Below are 21328 nucleotides of genomic sequence, written 5' to 3'. Positions count from 1 at the left end.
AGAGGAAGGCTTTCTCACCCCTTCTCCCATTCTGGCACTTTCTGGCGCCTTTGGACCCAAGTTCCAGTTTTGGTCTCTTTTGGTCCCCTTTTGCTTACCGGCAAAGGAAGACGTGCGAAACTCGTCTCAGGCCACTGAAACTCCTTGAATATCACTCCTAGACTCAAGGAAGGCTTTCTCACCCCTTCTCCCTTCTGGCACTTTCTGGCGCCTTTGGACCCAAGTTCCAGTTTTGGTCTCTTTTGGTCCCCTTTTGCTTACCGGCAAAGGAAGACGTGCGAAACTCGTCTCAGGCCACTGAAACTCCTTGAATATCACTCCTAGGACTCAAGGAAGGCTTTCTCACCCCTTCTCCCATTCTGGCACTTTCTGGCGCCTTTGGACCCAAGTTCCAGTTTTGGTCTCTTTTGGTCCCTTTTGCTTACCGGCAAAGGAAGACGTGCGAAACTCGTCTCAGGCCACTGAAACTCCTTGAATATCACTCCTAAGACTCAGAGGAAGGCTTTCTCACCCCCTTCTCCCATTCTGGCACTTTCTGGCGCCTTTGGACCCAAGTTCCAGTTTTGGTCTCTTTTGGTCCCCTTTTGCTTACCGGCAAAGGAAGACGTGCGAAACTCGTCTCAGGCCACTGAAACTCTTGAATATCACTCCTAGGACTCAAGGAAGGCTTCTCACCACCTTCTCCCCTTCTGGCACTTTCTGGCGCCTTTGGACCCAAGTTCCAGTTTTGGTCTCTTTTGGTCCCTTTTGCTTACCGGCAAAGGAAGACGTGCGAAACTCGTCTCAGGCCACTGAAACTCCTTGAATATCACTCCTAAGACTCAGAGGAAGGCTTTCTCACCCCCTTCTCCCATTCTGGCACTTTCTGGCGCCTTTGGACCCAAGTTCCAGTTTTGGTCTCTTTTGGTCCCCTTTTGCTTACCGGCAAAGGAAGACGTGCGAAACTCGTCTCAGGCCACTGAAACTCCTTGAATATCACTCCTAAGACTCAAGGAAGGCTTTCTCACCCCTTCTCCCTTCTGGCACTTTCTGGCGCCTTTGGACCCAAGTTCCAGTTTTGGTCTCTTTTGGTCCCTTTTGCTTACCGGCAAAGGAAGACGTGCGAAACTCGTCTCAGGCCACTGAAACTCCTTGAATATCACTCCTAGGACTCAAGGAAGGCTTTCTCACCCCTTCTCCCTTCTGGCACTTTCTGGCGCCTTTGGACCCAAGTTCCAGTTTTGGTCTCTTTTGGTCCCCTTTTGCTTACCGGCAAAGGAAGACGTGCGAAACTCGTCTCAGGCCACTGAAACTCCTTGAATATCACTCCTAAGACTCAAGGAAGGCTTTCTCACCACCTTCTCCCTTCTGGCACTTTCTGGCGCCTTTGGACCCAAGTTCCAGTTTTGGTCTCTTTTGGTCCCTTTTGCTTACCGGCAAAGGAAGACGTGCGAAACTCGTCTCAGGCCACTGAAACTCCTTGAATATCACTCCTAAGACTCAAGGAAGGCTTTCTCACCCCTTCTCCCTTCTGGCACTTTCTGGCGCCTTTGGACCCAAGTTCCAGTTTTGGTCTCTTTTGGTCCCCTTTTGCTTACCGGCAAAGGAAGACGTGCGAAACTCGTCTCAGGCCACTGAAACTCCTTGAATATCACTCCTAGGACTCAATGGAAGGCTTTCTCACCACCTTCTCCCCTTCTGGCACTTTCTGGCGCCTTTGGACCCAAGTTCCAGTTTTGGTCTCTTTTGGTCCCTTTTGCTTACCGGCAAAGGAAGACGTGCGAAACTCGTCTCAGGCCACTGAAACTCCTTGAATATCACTCCTAAGACTCAGAGGAAGGCTTTCTCACCACCTTCTCCCGTTCTGGCACTTTCTGGCGCCTTTGGACCCAAGTTCCAGTTTTGGTCTCTTTTGGTCCCTTTTGCTTACCGGCAAAGGAAGACGTGCGAAACTCGTCTCAGGCCACTGAAACTCCTTGAATATCACTCCTAAGACTCAAGGAAGGCTTTCTCACCACCTTCTCCCCTTCTGGCACTTTCTGGCGCCTTTGGACCAAAGTTCCAGTTTTGGTCTCTTTTGGTCCCCTTTTGCTTACCGGCAAAGGAAGACGTGCGAAACTCGTCTCAGGCCACTGAAACTCCTTGAATATCACTCCTAGGACTCAATGGAAGGCTTTCTCACCACCTTCTCCCTTCTGGCACTTTCTGGCGCCTTTGGACCCAAGTTCCAGTTTTGGTCTCTTTTGGTCCCCTTTTGCTTACCGGCAAAGGAAGACGTGCGAAACTCGTCTCAGGCCACTGAAACTCTTGAATATCATCCTAGACTCAAGGAAGGCTTTCTCACCACCTTCTCCCTTCTGGCACTTTCTGGCGCCTTTGGACCCAAGTTCCAGTTTTGGTCTCTTTTGGTCCCTTTTGCTTACCGGCAAAGGAAGACGTGCGAAACTCGTCTCAGGCCACTGAAACTCCTTGAATATCACTCCTAGGACTCAAGGAAGGCTTTCTCACCCCTTCTCCCCTTCTGGCACTTTCTGGCGCCTTTGGACCCAAGTTCCAGTTTTGGTCTCTTTTGGTCCCTTTTGCTTACCGGCAAAGGAAGACGTGCGAAACTCGTCTCAGGCCACTGAAACTCCTTGAATATCACTCCTAGGACTCAATGGAAGGCTTTCTCACCACCTTCTCCCTTCTGGCACTTTCTGGCGCCTTTGGACCCAAGTTCCAGTTTTGGTCTCTTTTGGTCCCTTTTGCTTACCGGCAAAGGAAGACGTGCGAAACTCGTCTCAGGCCACTGAAACTCCTTGAATATCACTCCTAAGACTCAGAGGAAGGCTTTCTCACCCCCTTCTCCCATTCTGGCACTTTCTGGCGCCTTTGGACCCAAGTTCCAGTTTTGGTCTCTTTTGGTCCCTTTTGCTTACCGGCAAAGGAAGACGTGCGAAACTCGTCTCAGGCCACTGAAACTCCTTGAATATCACTCCTAAGACTCAGAGGAAGGCTTTCTCACCCCCTTCTCCCATTCTGGCACTTTCTGGCGCCTTTGGACCCAAGTTCCAGTTTTGGTCTCTTTTGGTCCCTTTTGCTTACCGGCAAAGGAAGACGTGCGAAACTCGTCTCAGGCCACTGAAACTCCTTGAATATCACTCCTAGGACTCAATGGAAGGCTTTCTCACCCCTTCTCCCTTCTGGCACTTTCTGGCGCCTTTGGACCCAAGTTCCAGTTTTGGTCTCTTTTGGTCCCCTTTTGCTTACCGGCAAAGGAAGACGTGCGAAACTCGTCTCAGGCCACTGAAACTCCTTGAATATCACTCCTAAGACTCAAGGAAGGCTTTCTCACCCCTTCTCCCCTTCTGGCACTTTCTGGCGCCTTTGGACCCAAGTTCCAGTTTTGGTCTCTTTTGGTCCCCTTTTGCTTACCGGCAAAGGAAGACGTGCGAAACTCGTCTCAGGCCACTGAAACTCCTTGAATATCACTCCTAGGACTCAAGGAAGGCTTTCTCACCACCTTCTCCCTTCTGGCACTTTCTGGCGCTTTTGGACCCAAGTTCCAGTTTTGGTCTCTTTTGGTCCCCTTTTGCTTACCGGCAAAGGAAGACGTGCGAAACTCGTCTCAGGCCACTGAAACTCTTGAATATCACTCCTAGGACTCAATGGAAGGCTTCTCACCACCTTCTCCCTTCTGGCACTTTCTGGCGCCTTTGGACCCAAGTTCCAGTTTTGGTCTCTTTTGGTCCCCTTTTGCTTACCGGCAAAGGAAGACGTGCGAAACTCGTCTCAGGCCACTGAAACTCCTTGAATATCACTCCTAGGACTCAGAGGAAGGCTTTCTCACCACCTTCTCCCCTTCTGGCACTTTCTGGCGCCTTTGGACCCAAGTTCCAGTTTTGGTCTCTTTTGGTCCCTTTTGCTTACCGGCAAAGGAAGACGTGCGAAACTCGTCTCAGGCCACTGAAACTCCTTGAATATCACTCCTAAGACTCAGAGGAAGGCTTTCTCACCCCTTCTCCCTTCTGGCACTTTCTGGCGCCTTTGGACCCAAGTTCCAGTTTTGGTCTCTTTTGGTCCCTTTTGCTTACCGGCAAAGGAAGACGTGCGAAACTCGTCTCAGGCCACTGAAACTCCTTGAATATCACTCCTAGGACTCAAAGGAAGGCTTTCTCACCACCTTCTCCCCTTCTGGCACTTTCTGGCGCCTTTGGACCCAAGTTCCAGTTTTGGTCTCTTTTGGTCCCCTTTTGCTTACCGGCAAAGGAAGACGTGCGAAACTCGTCTCAGGCCACTGAAACTCCTTGAATATCACTCCTAGGACTCAAGGAAGGCTTTCTCACCCCTTCTCCCTTTGGCACTTTCTGGCGCTTTGGACCCAAGTTCCAGTTTTGGTCTCTTTTGGTCCCCTTTTGCTTACCGGCAAAGGAAGACGTGCGAAACTCGTCTCAGGCCACTGAAACTCTTGAATATCAGTCCTAGGACTCAATGGAAGGCATTCTCACCACCTTCTCCCCTTCTGGCACTTTCTGGCGCCTTTGGACCCAAGTTCCAGTTTTGGTCTCTTTTGGTCCCTTTTGCTTACCGGCAAAGGAAGACGTGCGAAACTCGTCTCAGGCCACTGAAACTCCTTGAATATCACTCCTAAGACTCAGAGGAAGGCTTTCTCACCCCCTTCTCCCATTCTGGCACTTTCTGGCGCCTTTGGACCCAAGTTCCAGTTTTGGTCTCTTTTGGTCCCCTTTTGCTTACCGGCAAAGGAAGACGTGCGAAACTCGTCTCAGGCCACTGAAACTCCTTGAATATCACTCCTAGACTCAGAGGAAGGCTTTCTCACCCCTTCTCCCTTCTGGCACTTTCTGGCGCCTTTGGACCCAAGTTCCAGTTTTGGTCTCTTTTGGTCCCTTTTGCTTACCGGCAAAGGAAGACGTGCGAAACTCGTCTCAGGCCACTGAAACTCCTTGAATATCACTCCTAGACTCAAGGAAGGCTTTCTCACCACCTTCTCCCTTCTGGCACTTTCTGGCGCCTTTGGACCCAAGTTCCAGTTTTGGTCTCTTTTGGTCCCCTTTTGCTTACCGGCAAAGGAAGACGTGCGAAACTCGTCTCAGGCCACTGAAACTCCTTGAATATCACTCCTAAGACTCAGAGGAAGGCTTTCTCACCACCTTCTCCCTTCTGGCACTTTCTGGCGCCTTTGGACCCAAGTTCCAGTTTTGGTCTCTTTTGGTCCCCTTTTGCTTACCGGCAAAGGAAGACGTGCGAAACTCGTCTCAGGCCACTGAAACTCCTTGAATATCACTCCTAGGACTCAAGGAAGGCTTTCTCACCCCTTCTCCCATTCTGGCACTTTCTGGCGCCTTTGGACCCAAGTTCCAGTTTTGGTCTCTTTTGGTCCCCTTTTGCTTACCGGCAAAGGAAGACGTGCGAAACTCGTCTCAGGCCACTGAAACTCCTTGAATATCACTCCTAGGACTCAAAGGAAGGCTTTCTCACCACCTTCTCCCCTTCTGGCACTTTCTGGCGCCTTTGGACCCAAGTTCCAGTTTTGGTCTCTTTTGGTCCCTTTTGCTTACCGGCAAAGGAAGACGTGCGAAACTCGTCTCAGGCCACTGAAACTCCTTGAATATCACTCCTAAGACTCAAAGGAAGGCTTTCTCACCACCTTCTCCCTTTTGGCACTTTCTGGCGCTTTGGACCCAAGTTCCAGTTTTGGTCTCTTTTGGTCCCCTTTTGCTTACCGGCAAAGGAAGACGTGCGAAACTCGTCTCAGGCCACTGAAACTCCTTGAATATCACTCCTAGGACTCAAAGGAAGGCTTTCTCACCACCTTCTCCCCTTTGGCACTTTCTGGCGCTTTGGACCCAAGTTCCAGTTTTGGTCTCTTTTGGTCCCCTTTTGCTTACCGGCAAAGGAAGACGTGCGAAACTCGTCTCAGGCCACTGAAACTCCTTGAATATCACTCCTAGGACTCAAAGGAAGGCTTTCTCACCACCTTCTCCCTTCTGGCACTTTCTGGCGCCTTTGGACCCAAGTTCCAGTTTTGGTCTCTTTTGGTCCCTTTTGCTTACCGGCAAAGGAAGACGTGCGAAACTCGTCTCAGGCCACTGAAACTCCTTGAATATCACTCCTAGACTCAAGGAAGGCTTTCTCACCCCTTCTCCCTTCTGGCACTTTCTGGCGCCTTTGGACCCAAGTTCCAGTTTTGGTCTCTTTTGGTCCCCTTTTGCTTACCGGCAAAGGAAGACGTGCGAAACTCGTCTCAGGCCACTGAAACTCCTTGAATATCACTCCTAGGACTCAAGGAAGGCTTTCTCACCCCCTTCTCCCTTTGGCACTTTCTGGCGCCTTTGGACCCAAGTTCCAGTTTTGGTCTCTTTTGGTCCCTTTTGCTTACCGGCAAAGGAAGACGTGCGAAACTCGTCTCAGGCCACTGAAACTCCTTGAATATCACTCCTAGGACTCAAGGAAGGCTTTCTCACCACCTTCTCCCCTTTGGCACTTTCTGGCGCTTTGGACCCAAGTTCCAGTTTTGGTCTCTTTTGGTCCCCTTTTGCTTACCGGCAAAGGAAGACGTGCGAAACTCGTCTCAGGCCACTGAAACTCCTTGAATATCACTCCTAGACTCAAGGAAGGCTTTCTCACCACCTTCTCCCCTTTGGCACTTTCTGGCGCTTTGGACCCAAGTTCCAGTTTTGGTCTCTTTTGGTCCCCTTTTGCTTACCGGCAAAGGAAGACGTGCGAAACTCGTCTCAGGCCACTGAAACTCCTTGAATATCACTCCTAGACTCAAGGAAGGCTTTCTCACCCCTTCTCCCTTCTGGCACTTTCTGGCGCCTTTGGACCCAAGTTCCAGTTTTGGTCTCTTTTGGTCCCTTTTGCTTACCGGCAAAGGAAGACGTGCGAAACTCGTCTCAGGCCACTGAAACTCCTTGAATATCACTCCTAGGACTCAAGGAAGGCTTTCTCACCACCTTCTCCCTTTGGCACTTTCTGGCGCTTTGGACCCAAGTTCCAGTTTTGGTCTCTTTTGGTCCCCTTTTGCTTACCGGCAAAGGAAGACGTGCGAAACTTGTCTCAGGCCACTGAAACTCCTTGAATATCACTCCTAGGACTCAAAGGAAGGCTTTCTCACCACCTTCTCCCCTTCTGGCACTTTCTGGCGCCTTTGGACCCAAGTTCCAGTTTTGGTCTCTTTTGGTCCCCTTTTGCTTACCGGCAAAGGAAGACGTGCGAAACTCGTCTCAGGCCACTGAAACTCCTTGAATATCACTCCTAGGACTCAAAGGAAGGCTTTCTCACCACCTTCTCCCCTTTGGCACTTTCTGGCGCCTTTGGACCCAAGTTCCAGTTTTGGTCTCTTTTGGTCCTCTTTTGCTTACCGGCAAAGGAAGACGTGCGAAACTCGTCTCAGGCCACTGAAACTCCTTGAATATCACTCCTAAGACTCAAGGAAGGCTTTCTCACCACCTTCTCCCCTTTTGGCACTTTCTGGCGCTTTGGACCCAAGTTCCAGTTTTGGTCTCTTTTGGTCCCCTTTTGCTTACCGGCAAAGGAAGACGTGCGAAACTCGTCTCAGGCCACTGAAACTCCTTGAATATCACTCCTAAGACTCAAGGAAGGCTTTCTCACCCCTTCTCCCTTCTGGCACTTTCTGGCGCCTTTGGACCCAAGTTCCAGTTTTGGTCTCTTTTGGTCCCTTTTGCTTACCGGCAAAGGAAGACGTGCGAAACTCGTCTCAGGCCACTGAAACTCCTTGAATATCACTCCTAGACTCAAAGGAAGGCTTTCTCACCACCTTCTCCCCTTCTGGCACTTTCTGGCGCTTTGGACCCAAGTTCCAGTTTTGGTCTCTTTTGGTCCCCTTTGCTTACCGGCAAAGGAAGACGTGCGAAACTCGTCTCAGGCCACTGAAACTCTTGAATATCACTCCTAGACTCAAGGAAGGCTTTCTCACCACCTTCTCCCCTTCTGGCACTTTCTGGCGCTTTGGACCCAAGTTCCAGTTTTGGTCTCTTTTGGTCCCTTTTGCTTACCGGCAAAGGAAGACGTGCGAAACTCGTCTCAGGCCACTGAAACTCCTTGAATATCACTCCTAAGACTCAAGGAAGGCTTTCTCACCCCTTCTCCCTTCTGGCACTTTCTGGCGCTTTGGACCCAAGTTCCAGTTTTGGTCTCTTTTGGTCCCCTTTTGCTTACCGGCAAAGGAAGACGTGCGAAACTCGTCTCAGGCCACTGAAACTCCTTGAATATCACTCCTAGGACTCAAAGGAAGGCTTTCTCACCACCTTCTCCCTTTTGGCACTTTCTGGCGCTTTTGGACCCAAGTTCCAGTTTTGGTCTCTTTTGGTCCCCTTTTGCTTACCGGCAAAGGAAGACGTGCGAAACTCGTCTCAGGCCACTGAAACTCCTTGAATATCACTCCTAGGACTCAAAGGAAGGCTTTCTCACCACCTTCTCCCCTTTTGGCACTTTCTGGCGCTTTGGACCCAAGTTCCAGTTTTGGTCTCTTTTGGTCCCCTTTTGCTTACCGGCAAAGGAAGACGTGCGAAACTCGTCTCAGGCCACTGAAACTCCTTGAATATCACTCCTAAGACTCAAAGGAAGGCTTTCTCACCACCTTCTCCCTTCTGGCACTTTCTGGCGCTTTGGACCCAAGTTCCAGTTTTGGTCTCTTTTGGTCCCCTTTTGCTTACCGGCAAAGGAAGACGTGCGAAACTCGTCTCAGGCCACTGAAACTCCTTGAATATCACTCCTAGGACTCAAAGGAAGGCTTTCTCACCACCTTCTCCCCTTCTGGCACTTTCTGGCGCTTTTGGACCCAAGTTCCAGTTTTGGTCTCTTTTGGTCCCCTTTTGCTTACCGGCAAAGGAAGACGTGCGAAACTCGTCTCAGGCCACTGAAACTCCTTGAATATCACTCCTAGGACTCAAAGGAAGGCTTTCTCACCACCTTCTCCCCTTCTGGCACTTTCTGGCGCCTTTGGACCCAAGTTCCAGTTTTGGTCTCTTTTGGTCCCCTTTTGCTTACCGGCAAAGGAAGACGTGCGAAACTCGTCTCAGGCCACTGAAACTCCTTGAATATCACTCCTAGGACTCAAAGGAAGGCTTTCTCACCACCTTCTCCCCTTCTGGCACTTTCTGGCGCCTTTGGACCCAAGTTCCAGTTTTGGTCTCTTTTGGTCCCCTTTTGCTTACCGGCAAAGGAAGACGTGCGAAACTCGTCTCAGGCCACTGAAACTCCTTGAATATCACTCCTAGGACTCAAAGGAAGGCTTTCTCACCACCTTCTCCCTTTTGGCACTTTCTGGGCCTTTGGACCCAAGTTCCAGTTTTGGTCTCTTTTGGTCCCCTTTTGCTTACCGGCAAAGGAAGACGTGCGAAACTCGTCTCAGGCCACTGAAACTCCTTGAATATCACTCCTAGGACTCAAAGGAAGGCTTTCTCACCACCTTCTCCCCTTTTGGCACTTTCTGGCGCTTTTGGACCCAAGTTCCAGTTTTGGTCTCTTTTGGTCCCCTTTTGCTTACCGGCAAAGGAAGACGTGCGAAACTCGTCTCAGGCCACTGAAACTCCTTGAATATCACTCCTAGGACTCAAAGGAAGGCTTTCTCACCACCTTCTCCCCTTTGGCACTTTCTGGCGCTTTGGACCCAAGTTCCAGTTTTGGTCTCTTTTGGTCCCCTTTTGCTTACCGGCAAAGGAAGACGTGCGAAACTCGTCTCAGGCCACTGAAACTCCTTGAATATCATCCTAGGACTCAAAGGAAGGCTTTCTCACCACCTTCTCCCCTTTGGCACTTTCTGGCGCTTTGGACCCAAGTTCCAGTTTTGGTCTCTTTTGGTCCCTTTTGCTTACCGGCAAAGGAAGACGTGCGAAACTCGTCTCAGGCCACTGAAACTCCTTGAATATCACTCCTAGGACTCAAAGGAAGGCTTTCTCACCACCTTCTCCCTTCTGGCACTTTCTGGCGCTTTGGACCCAAGTTCCAGTTTTGGTCTCTTTTGGTCCCCTTTTGCTTACCGGCAAAGGAAGACGTGCGAAACTCGTCTCAGGCCACTGAAACTCCTTGAATATCATCCTAGGACTCAAAGGAAGGCTTTCTCACCACCTTCTCCCCTTTGGCACTTTCTGGCGCTTTGGACCCAAGTTCCAGTTTTGGTCTCTTTTGGTCCCTTTTGCTTACCGGCAAAGGAAGACGTGCGAAACTCGTCTCAGGCCACTGAAACTCCTTGAATATCACTCCTAGGACTCAAAGGAAGGCTTTCTCACCACCTTCTCCCCTTTGGCACTTTCTGGCGCTTTGGACCAAGTTCCAGTTTTGGTCTCTTTTGGTCCCCTTTTGCTTACCGGCAAAGGAAGACGTGCGAAACTCGTCTCAGGCCACTGAAACTCCTTGAATATCACTCCTAGGACTCAAAGGAAGGCTTTCTCACCACCTTCTCCCTTTTGGCACTTTCTGGCGCTTTTGGACCCAAGTTCCAGTTTTGGTCTCTTTTGGTCCCCTTTTGCTTACCGGCAAAGGAAGACGTGCGAAACTCGTCTCAGGCCACTGAAACTCCTTGAATATCACTCCTAGGACTCAAAGGAAGGCTTTCTCACCACCTTCTCCCCTTCTGGCACTTTCTGGCGCTTTTGGACCCAAGTTCCAGTTTTGGTCTCTTTTGGTCCCCTTTTGCTTACTGGCAAAGGAAGACGTGCGAAACTCGTCTCAGGCCACTGAAACTCCTTGAATATCACTCCTAGGACTCAAAGGAAGGCTTTCTCACCACCTTCTCCCCTTTGGCACTTTCTGGCGCTTTTGGACCCAAGTTCCAGTTTTGGTCTCTTTTGGTCCCCTTTTGCTTACCGGCAAAGGAAGACGTGCGAAACTCGTCTCAGGCCACTGAAACTCCTTGAATATCACTCCTAGGACTCAAAGGAAGGCTTTCTCACCACCTTCTCCCCTTCTGGCACTTTCTGGCGCTTTTGGACCCAAGTTCCAGTTTTGGTCTCTTTTGGTCCCCTTTTGCTTACCGGCAAAGGAAGACGTGCGAAACTCGTCTCAGGCCACTGAAACTCCTTGAATATCACTCCTAGGACTCAAAGGAAGGCTTTCTCACCACCTTCTCCCCTTCTGGCACTTTCTGGCGCTTTTGGACCCAAGTTCCAGTTTTGGTCTCTTTTGGTCCCCTTTTGCTTACCGGCAAAGGAAGACGTGCGAAACTCGTCTCAGGCCACTGAAACTCCTTGAATATCACTCCTAGGACTCAAAGGAAGGCTTTCTCACCACCTTCTCCCCTTCTGGCACTTTCTGGGCCTTTGGACCCAAGTTCCAGTTTTGGTCTCTTTTGGTCCCTTTTGCTTACCGGCAAAGGAAGACGTGCGAAACTCGTCTCAGGCCACTGAAACTCCTTGAATATCACTCCTAGGACTCAAAGGAAGGCTTTCTCACCACCTTCTCCCTTTTGGCACTTTCTGGCGCCTTTGGACCCAAGTTCCAGTTTTGGTCTCTTTTGGTCCCCTTTTGCTTACCGGCAAAGGAAGACGTGCGAAACTCGTCTCAGGCCACTGAAACTCCTTGAATATCACTCCTAGGACTCAAAGGAAGGCTTTCTCACCACCTTCTCCCTTCTGGCACTTTCTGCGCTTTGGACCCAAGTTCCAGTTTTGGTCTCTTTTGGTCCCCTTTTGCTTACCGGCAAAGGAAGACGTGCGAAACTCGTCTCAGGCCACTGAAACTCCTTGAATATCATCCTAGGACTCAAAGAAGGCTTCTCACCACCTTCTCCCCTTCTGGCACTTTCTGGCGCTTTGGACCCAAGTTCCAGTTTTGGTCTCTTTTGGTCCCCTTTTGCTTACCGGCAAAGGAAGACGTGCGAAACTCGTCTCAGGCCACTGAAACTCCTTGAATATCACTCCTAGGATCAAGGAAGGCTTTCTCACCACCTTCTCCCTTTTGGCACTTTCTGGCGCTTTGGACCAAGTTCCAGTTTTGGTCTCTTTTGGTCCCTTTTGCTTACCGCAAAGGAAGACGTGCGAAACTCGTCTCAGGCCACTGAAACTCCTTGAATATCACTCCTAGACTCAAAGGAAGGCTTTCTCACCACCTTCTCCCTTTGGCACTTTCTGGCGCTTTGGACCCAAGTTCCAGTTTTGGTCTCTTTTGGTCCCTTTTGCTTACCGGCAAAGGAAGACGTGCGAAACTCGTCTCAGGCCACTGAAACTCCTTGAATATCACTCCTAGACTCAAAGGAAGGCTTTCTCACCACCTTCTCCCTTTGGCACTTTCTGGCGCTTTGGACCCAAGTTCCAGTTTTGGTCTCTTTTGGTCCCCTTTTGCTTACCGGCAAAGGAAGACGTGCGAAACTCGTCTCAGGCCACTGAAACTCCTTGAATATCACTCCTAGGACTCAAAGGAAGGCTTTCTCACCACCTTCTCCCCTTCTGGCACTTTCTGGCGCTTTGGACCCAAGTTCCAGTTTTGGTCTCTTTTGGTCCCCTTTTGCTTACCGGCAAAGGAAGACGTGCGAAACTCGTCTCAGGCCACTGAAACTCCTTGAATATCACTCCTAGGACTCAAAGGAAGGCTTTCTCACCACCTTCTCCCTTTGGCACTTTCTGGCGCTTTGGACCAAGTTCCAGTTTTGGTCTCTTTTGGTCCCCTTTTGCTTACCGGCAAAGGAAGACGTGCGAAACTCGTATCAGGCCACTGAAACTCCTTGAATATCAGTCCTAGGACTCAAAGGAAGGCTTTCTCACCACCTTCTCCCCTTCTGGCACTTTCTGGCGCTTTGGACCCAAGTTCCAGTTTTGGTCTCTTTTGGTCCCCTTTTGCTTACCGGCAAAGGAAGACGTGCGAAACTCGTCTCAGGCCACTGAAACTCCTTGAATATCACTCCTAGGACTCAAAGGAAGGCTTTCTCACCACCTTCTCCCCTTCTGGCACTTTCTGGCGCTTTGGACCCAAGTTCCAGTTTTGGTCTCTTTTGGTCCCCTTTTGCTTACCGGCAAAGGAAGACGTGCGAAACTCGTCTCAGGCCACTGAAACTCCTTGAATATCACTCCTAGGACTCAAAGAAGGCTTTCTCACCACCTTCTCCCCTTCTGGCACTTTCTGGCGCCTTTGGACCCAAGTTCCAGTTTTGGTCTCTTTTGGTCCCCTTTTGCTTACCGGCAAAGGAAGACGTGCGAAACTCGACTCAGGCCACTGAAACTCCTTGAATATCACTCCTAGGACTCAGAGGAAGGCTTTCTCACCCCTTCTCCCTTCTGGCACTTTCTGGCGCTTTGGACCCAAGTTCCAGTTTTGGTCTCTTTTGGTCCCCTTTTGCTTACCGGCAAAGGAAGACGTGCGAAACTCGTCTCAGGCCACTGAAACTCTTGAATATCACTCCTAGGACTCAAAGAAGGCTTTCTCACCACCTTCTCCCCTTCTGGCACTTTCTGGCGCTTTGGACCCAAGTTCCAGTTTTGGTCTCTTTTGGTCCCCTTTTGCTTACCGGCAAAGGAAGACGTGCGAAACTCGACTCAGGCCACTGAAACTCCTTGAATATCACTCCTAGGACTCAGAGGAAGGCTTTCTCACCCCTTCTCCCTTCTGGCACTTTCTGGCGCTTTGGACCCAAGTTCCAGTTTTGGTCTCTTTTGGTCCCCTTTCGCTTACCGGCAAAGGAAGACGTGCGAAACTCGTCTCAGGCCACTGAAACTCCTTGAATATCAGTCCTAGGACTCAAAGAAGGCATTCTCACCACCTTCTCCCCTTCTGGCACTTTCTGGCGCCTTTGGACCCAAGTTCTAGTTTTGGTCTCTTTTGGTCCCTTTTGCTTACCGGCAAAGGAAGACGTGCGAAACTCGACTCAGGCCACTGAAACTCCTTGAATATCACTCCTAGGATTCTATGGAAGGCTTTCTCACCACCTTCTCCCTTTCTGGCACTTTCTGGCGCCTTTGGACTCAACTTCCAATTTTGGTCTCTTTTGGTCCCATTTTGCTTACCGACAAAGGAAGACGTGCGAAACTCGTCTGAGGCCACTGAAACTCCTTGAATATCACTCCTAAGACTCAGAGGAAGGCTTTCTCACCCCTTCTCCCTTTCGGCACTTTCTGGCGCCTTTGGACCCAAGTTCCAGTTTTGGTCTCTTTTGGTCCCCTTTTGCTTACCGACAAAGGAAGACGTGCGAAACTCGTCTGAGGCCACTGAAACTCCTTGAATATCACTCCTAAGACTCAGAGGAAGGCTTTCTCACCCCCTTCTCCCATTCTGGCACTTTCTGGCACCTCTGGACCCAAGTTCCAGTTTTGGTCTCTTTTGGTCCCCTTTCGCTTACCAGCAAAGGAAGACGTGCGAAACTTGATGAGGACATGACCATGAGCAAGGGCAAGGATCCTCTTGAAGGACTTGGAGGACCTATGACAAGGGCTAGAGCAAGGAGAGCAAAAGAAGCTCTTCAACAAGTGTTGTCCATATTAATTGAATACAAGCCCAAGTTTCAAGAAGAAAAGACCAAGGTTGTGAATTGCATCATGGCCCAAATGGAGGAGAACTAAGGCGCCACTTTGCTTCAGTTTTTAAGTTTTTAGTTTGTTTTAAATAATGGCCCAATCCTTTGTAAAGTTGGCTGACCAAATTATGTTTTGTGGTTAATCAACTAATGGGCTTTGGTTTGGTTTTATTTCAAGTTGTAATAAGGGCCCAATTGGCAACTTAGGCATCAGCCTTTGGAAGACCAAGACGCGCATAGCTAGTGGCTGTTGGGTGACTTTTTGGTTGCCACAATTTCAGTTACAATCAGCCTTTGGAAGACCAAGAGGCGCATAGTGGCTGTTGGGTGACTTTTTGGTTGCCACAATTTCAGTTACAATTAGCCATCAAGTAGTTTCATTTTCCGTTACGGAACCTTTGTAATTCTGATGGTAAAGCTTCTATATAAGTTGAACCATTCTTATCAATAAGACAAGTTAAGTTTGATTCAGAAATATTAGAGTTTATCTCTTTTATCTTAGTGAGAGTGATTCTCCTAAGTTCTTGAGTGATTCAAGAACACCTTGGCTGTATCAAAGGGCTTTCACATCCCTTTGTGTGTTGCCTTCCTTGGAAAGAGTGATTCTTTCCTTCCCCATTCAATTCTTCACCAAAGTTCCAAAAAAAACTCAAATCTGCCCAGAATTATCTCGTTATCATAACTCTCATTCTACTCAGCCAAATTGAGTGATTCTTGAGCCTAAATTGAATTTCAGAACGAGAGCTTTCAGTTCGTTTTGGAATCACCTCAATTGGAGTTCTATAACTCGAGATACCGTCATTTCTAAAATTCTGTCCAGCCACCACCAAACCAGCGTTTTTGCTTCCTTTTTCACTTATTTTAACACCATGGACCAACACCTAATTTGCCCAGAAATTCATCACTAAATTTTCAAATTTTTCTACAAGGTTCTAACCCTAAAGATCCTAAGTCAGCCCTTGTGCAAATGGGGTTCATATCATTTGGTATCAGAGCTCCGGTTTAAGGGTTTGAACATCAAATTGGTAACATCCTTCCTTCATTCTCTTTTTGCCAATTGATTACCTTATTGTTCATATTATTTGTGATTGTACTGAATCATTGCAAAAGTTAGGCCCTTGTGAAAATTCAAAAAAAAAAAAAAATTGTATAAAAAACCAAAAAAAAAAAAAAAAGAAGAAAATTTTGGCCTGAATGATTCATGCTTTTCAACAATTTGTTATAAGGTAATATATTGGTGTTCTTAAAGGATTGTTGCTAATTCTCTTGTTTACCAATTTTCCTTTACCCCTTTGTTTTTGTGATTTGTTAGCCTTTTCTTTGTCTACCTAGCCTTACCTTGCACATATTGGTGGATTGTTCTTTGTTGTGGCCATAATATCTTGAATTGCCTAAGAACCCAAGGAGAATTTGAGTGGCAAAAGGCAAGAGTGTTTTCATTAGAGAAAAAGCCATAATTGTGTGATACACTTGAGTGTGGTGAGGTTTCAAATTCTACTTTCTATTTGCTTGTTACGTTTGAATTTGTTTGTTTGTGATGGCTGAAGGAAATCCTAATCAAGGAGGAGGACTTTCTCCTTTCCAAATGCAAGCCATGACACAACATTTGGAGAGATTGATGAGGCAACAAAATGATGAGCTCCATGAAAGATTGGACCAATTGGAGAATAGAGGTTATGATGAAGAAGAAAAGAGGAGAAGAGGTAATGACGGTGCTCCTAGACAAAACCGAATTGATGGAGTCAAAATTTCTATTCCTCCATTCAAAGGAAGAAGTGACCCGGAAGCTTATTTGGAGTGGGAGATCAAAATAGAGCATATTTTCACTTGTAATACCTATGAAGAGGCCCAAAAGGTAAAGCTTGCAGCTATGGAGTTTTCCGATTACGCTCTTGTGTGGTGGAACAAATTGCAAAAAGAGAGAGCTAGGAATGAGGAGCCATTGGTGGATACATGGGTTGAAATGAAAAGAATCATGAGGAAGAGATATGTGCCAGCAAGCTATTCTAGGGACTTAAAATTCAAACTTCAAAAATTGTCCCAAGGTAGCAAAGGCGTTGAGGAGTACTACAAGGAAATGGAGGTGCTCATGATTCAGGCCAAGATAGAAGAGGATGAGGAGGTAACTATGGCTAGATTTCTTAGTGGTTTGAATAATGATATTCGTGATATTGTTAAACTGCAGGAATTTGTTGAAATGGAGGACTTGCTTCACAAAGCAATCCAAGTGGAGCAACAATTGAAAAGGAAAGGTGTGGCCAAAAGGAGCTCCACTAATTTTGGTTTTTCTAGTTGGAAGGATAAGGGAAAAGGGGCTGCCACTTCTAGTGCAGCGCCTACACCAACAAAAACTCCTCTAAAAACTCAAGAGCAACCCTCTAAAAGGAGTCGGGATGTGAAGTGCTTTAAGTGCCAAGGCTTAGGACACTATGCATATGAGTGCCCTAACAAAAAAACCATGATTCTTAGAGATGGAGAGTATATAAGTGAGTCCGAAATTGAAGAGGGAGAGGAGAATGAGGACGTGGAGGAGGAGGTGGAGAAAACACCAGAGGGAGACTTGTTGATGATAAGGCGGTTACTTGGTAGCCAATTGAAGCCTTTGGAGGAGAGCCAAAGAGAAAACATCTTCCATACTAGATGTTTGATCAATGGTAAACTTTGCATGGTGATCATTGATGGAGGGAGTTGCACCAATGTGGCGAGTGCAAGACTTGTGTCTAAATTGAATTTAGTTACAAAGCCACATCCTAGGCCATATAGGCTTCAATGGCTTAGTGAGGATGGAGAGGTGCAAGTAAGGAAGCAAGTAGAGTTGGATATTTCCATTGGAAGATACAATGATAAGGTGCTTTGTGATGTTGTTCCTATGGAGGCCAGCCACTTAATCTTGGGAGACCATGGCAATTTGATAAAAAAGCCAATCATGATGGTTTCACCAACAAAATCTCATTCATGCACCAAGACAAGAAGATAGTGCTCAAACCTTTGAGTCCGCAAGAGGTGTGTGAGGATCAAAGAAAAATGAGAGAAAAGATTGTCCAAGAAAAGAAAGAAAAAGAAAGCCAAACACTTGAGAGCTCAAAAAGTGAGGACAAAAAGAGAGAAACACATGAGAGGAAAAAGAAGAGTGAAACACTTGAGGTGAAGGAGAGCTTTTTAGCTACAAAAAGTGAGGTCAAGAGGTTGTTTCTATCTAAACAGCCCCTATTTTTGTTAATTTGCAAAAACTATGTTTTGACCACTAGCACTTTTGATAACCTTGATTTGCCTTCTAGAGTGAAGTCTCTTTTGCAGGAATTTGGAGATGTGTTTCCAACAAGTGTACCAAGTGGGTTGCCACCATTAAGAGGTATTGAGCATCAAATTGATCTCATTCCAGGAGCTTCTTTGCCTAATAGGCCAGCCTATAGAAGCAACCCTCAAGAGACCAAGGAGATCCAAAGACAAGTGGATGAACTCATTGGTAAGGGATGGGTAAGAGATAACATGAGTCCTTGTGCTGTCCCAGTAATTTTGGTTCCTAAAAAGGATGGGACATGGCGCATGTGTTCTGATTGTAGAGCCCTTAATAACATCACCATTAAATATAGGCATCCTATACCTAGGTTTGATGATTTGCTTGATGAATTGCATGGTGCATGTTACTTCTCTAAAATTGATTTAAAAAGTGGATACAATCAAATTAGGGTTAGAGAAGGGGATGAATGGAAAACTGCTTTCAAAACAAAATATGGTTTGTATGAATGGTTGGTTATGCCTTTTGGCTTAACTAATGCTCCTAGCACTTTCATGAGATTAATGAACCATGTTTTGAGAAAATTCATAGGAAAATTTGTTGTGGTGTACTTTGATGATATTCTTATCTATAGCACTTCACTTGAATTGCATGTTGATCATTTAAAATCTGTCTTGTGTGTGCTTAGAGAAGAACAATTGTATGCCAATCTTGAAAAATGCATCTTTTGTACTAACCATGTTGTGTTTCTTGGTTTTGTTGTAAGTTCAAAAGGAGTACAAGTGGATGAGGAAAAGGTTAGGGCTATTCAAGAATGGCCTACACCTAAGTCCGTGACCGAAGTGAGAAGTTTCCATGGTTTAGCAAGTTTCTATAGGAGATTTGTGAAGGATTTTAGCACATTGGCAGCACCTCTAAATGAAGTGCTTAAGAAAAATGTTGGTTTCAAATGGGGAGAGAAACAAGAAGAAGCTTTCAAAGCTCTTAAGCAAAAGCTAACTAATGCCCCCATACTTGCTTTGCCAAACTTTCAAAAATCTTTTGAAATTGAGTGTGATGCTTCAAATGTTGGGATTGGGGCTGTGTTGTTGCAAGAAGGCCATCCAATTGCTTATTTTAGTGAAAAGCTAAGTGGTCCTACCCTTAACTATTCAACTTATGATAAAGAGTTGTATGCCTTAGTGAGAGCTTTGAAAACATGGCAACACTACCTTTATCCCAAGGAATTTGTTATTCATAGTGACCATGAGTCCCTCAAATATATCAAGGGACAAGGCAAGCTTAACAAAAGGCATGCCAAGTGGGTGGAATTTCTAGAGCAATTCCCTTATGTTATCAAACATAAAAGAGGAAAAGGTAACATTGTAGCTGATGCTCTTTCTCGGCGTCATGCTTTGCTTTCTATGCTTGAAACAAAATTGATTGGTCTTGAATGTTTGAAAAACATGTATGAAAGTGATGAAACTTTTGGTGAAATTTTTAAAAATTGCGAAAAATTTTCAGAAAATGGTTTCTTTAGACATGAAGGCTTTCTTTTCAAAGAAAACAAATTGTGTGTGCCTAAATGTTCTACAAGAAACTTGCTTGTTAGTGAAGCACATGAAGGAGGTTTAATGGGGCATTTTGGGGTCCAAAAGACTCTAAAAACATTACAAGAACATTTTTATTGGCCTCATTTGAAACAGGATGTGCAGAAATTTTGTGAACATTGCATTGTTTGTAAAAAGGCAAAGTCAAAGGTAAAGCCTCATGGATTGTATACTCCATTGCCAATTCCGGAGTATCCTTGGATTGATTTATCCATGGATTTTGTTTTGGGGCTGCCAAACACAAGTAGTGGCAAAGATTCAATTTTTGTGGTTGTTGATAGGTTTTCTAAAATGGCTCATTTTATTCCATGTAAAAAGGTGAATGATGCTTCTCATGTGGCTGATTTGTTTTTCAAGGAGATTGTGAGACTCCATGGTTTGCCAAGGAGCATTGTCAGTGATAGGGACTCTAAGTTCCTAAGCCATTTTTGGAGGACCTTGTGGGGCAAGTTGGGCACTAAATTGTTATTTTCAACCACTTGTCACCCACAAACCGATGGGCAAACGGAAGTTGTTAATAGGACGTTGGGAACATTGCTTAGGACAGTTTTAAGAAAGAACTTAAAAACTTGGGAAGTTTGTTTACCCCATGTTGAGTTTGCTTACAATAGGGCTGTTCATAGCACTACTAATTGTTCTCCTTTTGAGGTTGTTTATGGTTTTAACCCACTAACTCCTCTTGATCTTTTGCCTATGCCTAATGTTTCAGTTTTTAAGCATAAAGAAGGTCAAGCAAAGGCGGACTATGTGAAGAAGCTTCATGAGAGAGTCAAAAATCAAATTGAGAGGAGAAATGAAAGCTATGCTAAACAAGCCAACAAAGGGAGAAAGAAGGTTATCTTCGAACCCGGAGATTGGGTTTGGGTGCACATGAGAAAGGAAAGGTTTCCAGAACAAAGGAAGTCAAAGCTTCAACCAAGGGGAGATGGTCCATTCCAAGTGCTTGAAAGAATCAATGACAATGCTTACAAAATTGAGCTGCCGGGTGAGTATAATGTTAGTTCCACCTTCAATGTGTCTGACTTATCTCTTTTTGATGTAGATGGAGAATCCAATTTGAGGACAAATCCTTCTCAAGAGGGAGAGAATGATGAGGACATGACCATGAGCAAGGGCAAGGATCCTCTTGAAGGACTTGGAGGACCTATGACAAGGGCTAGAGCAAGGAGAGCAAAAGAAGCTCTTCAACAAGTGTTGTCTATATTAATTGAATACAAGCCCAAGTTTCAAGAAGAAAAGACCAAGGTTGTGAATTGCATCATGGCCCAAATGGAGGAGAACTAAGGCGCCACTTTGCTTCAGTTTTTAAGTTTTTAGTTTGTTTTAAATAATGGCCCAATCCTTTGTAAAGTTGGCTGACCAAATTATGTTTTGTGGTTAATCAACTAATGGGCTTTGGTTTGGTTTTATTTCAAGTTGTAATAAGGGCCCAATTGGCAACTTAGGCATCAGCCTTTGGAAGACCAAGAGGCGCATAGCTAGTGGCTGTTGGGTGACTTTTTGGTTGCCACAATTTCAGTTACAATCAGCCTTTGGAAGACCAAGAGGCGCATAGTGGCTGTTGGGTGACTTTTTGGTTGCCACAATTTCAGTTACAATCAGCCATCAAGTAGTTTCATTTTCCGTTACGGAACCTTTGTAATTCTGATGGTAAAGCTTCTATATAAGTTGAACCATTCTTATCAATAAGACAAGTTAAGTTTGATTCAGAAATATTAGAGTTTATCTCTTTTATCTTAGTGAGAGTGATTCTCCTAAGTTCTTGAGTGATTCAAGAACACCTTGGCTGTATCAAAGGGCTTTCACATCCCTTTGTGTGTTGCCTTCCTTGGAAAGAGTGATTCTTTCCTTCCCCCATTCAATTCTTCACCAAAGTTCCAAAAAAAACTCAAATCTGCCCAGAATTATCTCGTTATCATAACTCTCATTCTACTCAGCCAAATTGAGTGATTCTTGAGCCTAAATTGAATTTCAGAACGAGAGCTTTCAGTTCGTTTTGGAATCACCTCAATTGGAGTTCTATAACTCGAGATACCGTCATTTCTAAGGAGAAGGGGG

This window comes from Abrus precatorius, unplaced genomic scaffold (genome assembly GCF_003935025.1).
Source record: "Abrus precatorius isolate BTA unplaced genomic scaffold, Abrus_2018 Scaffold3, whole genome shotgun sequence".
In the NCBI taxonomy this organism is placed as follows: Eukaryota; Viridiplantae; Streptophyta; class Magnoliopsida; order Fabales; family Fabaceae; genus Abrus; species Abrus precatorius.
The sequence above is the reverse complement of the archived record's forward strand: the minus strand, read 5'-3'. Positions refer to the sequence as shown.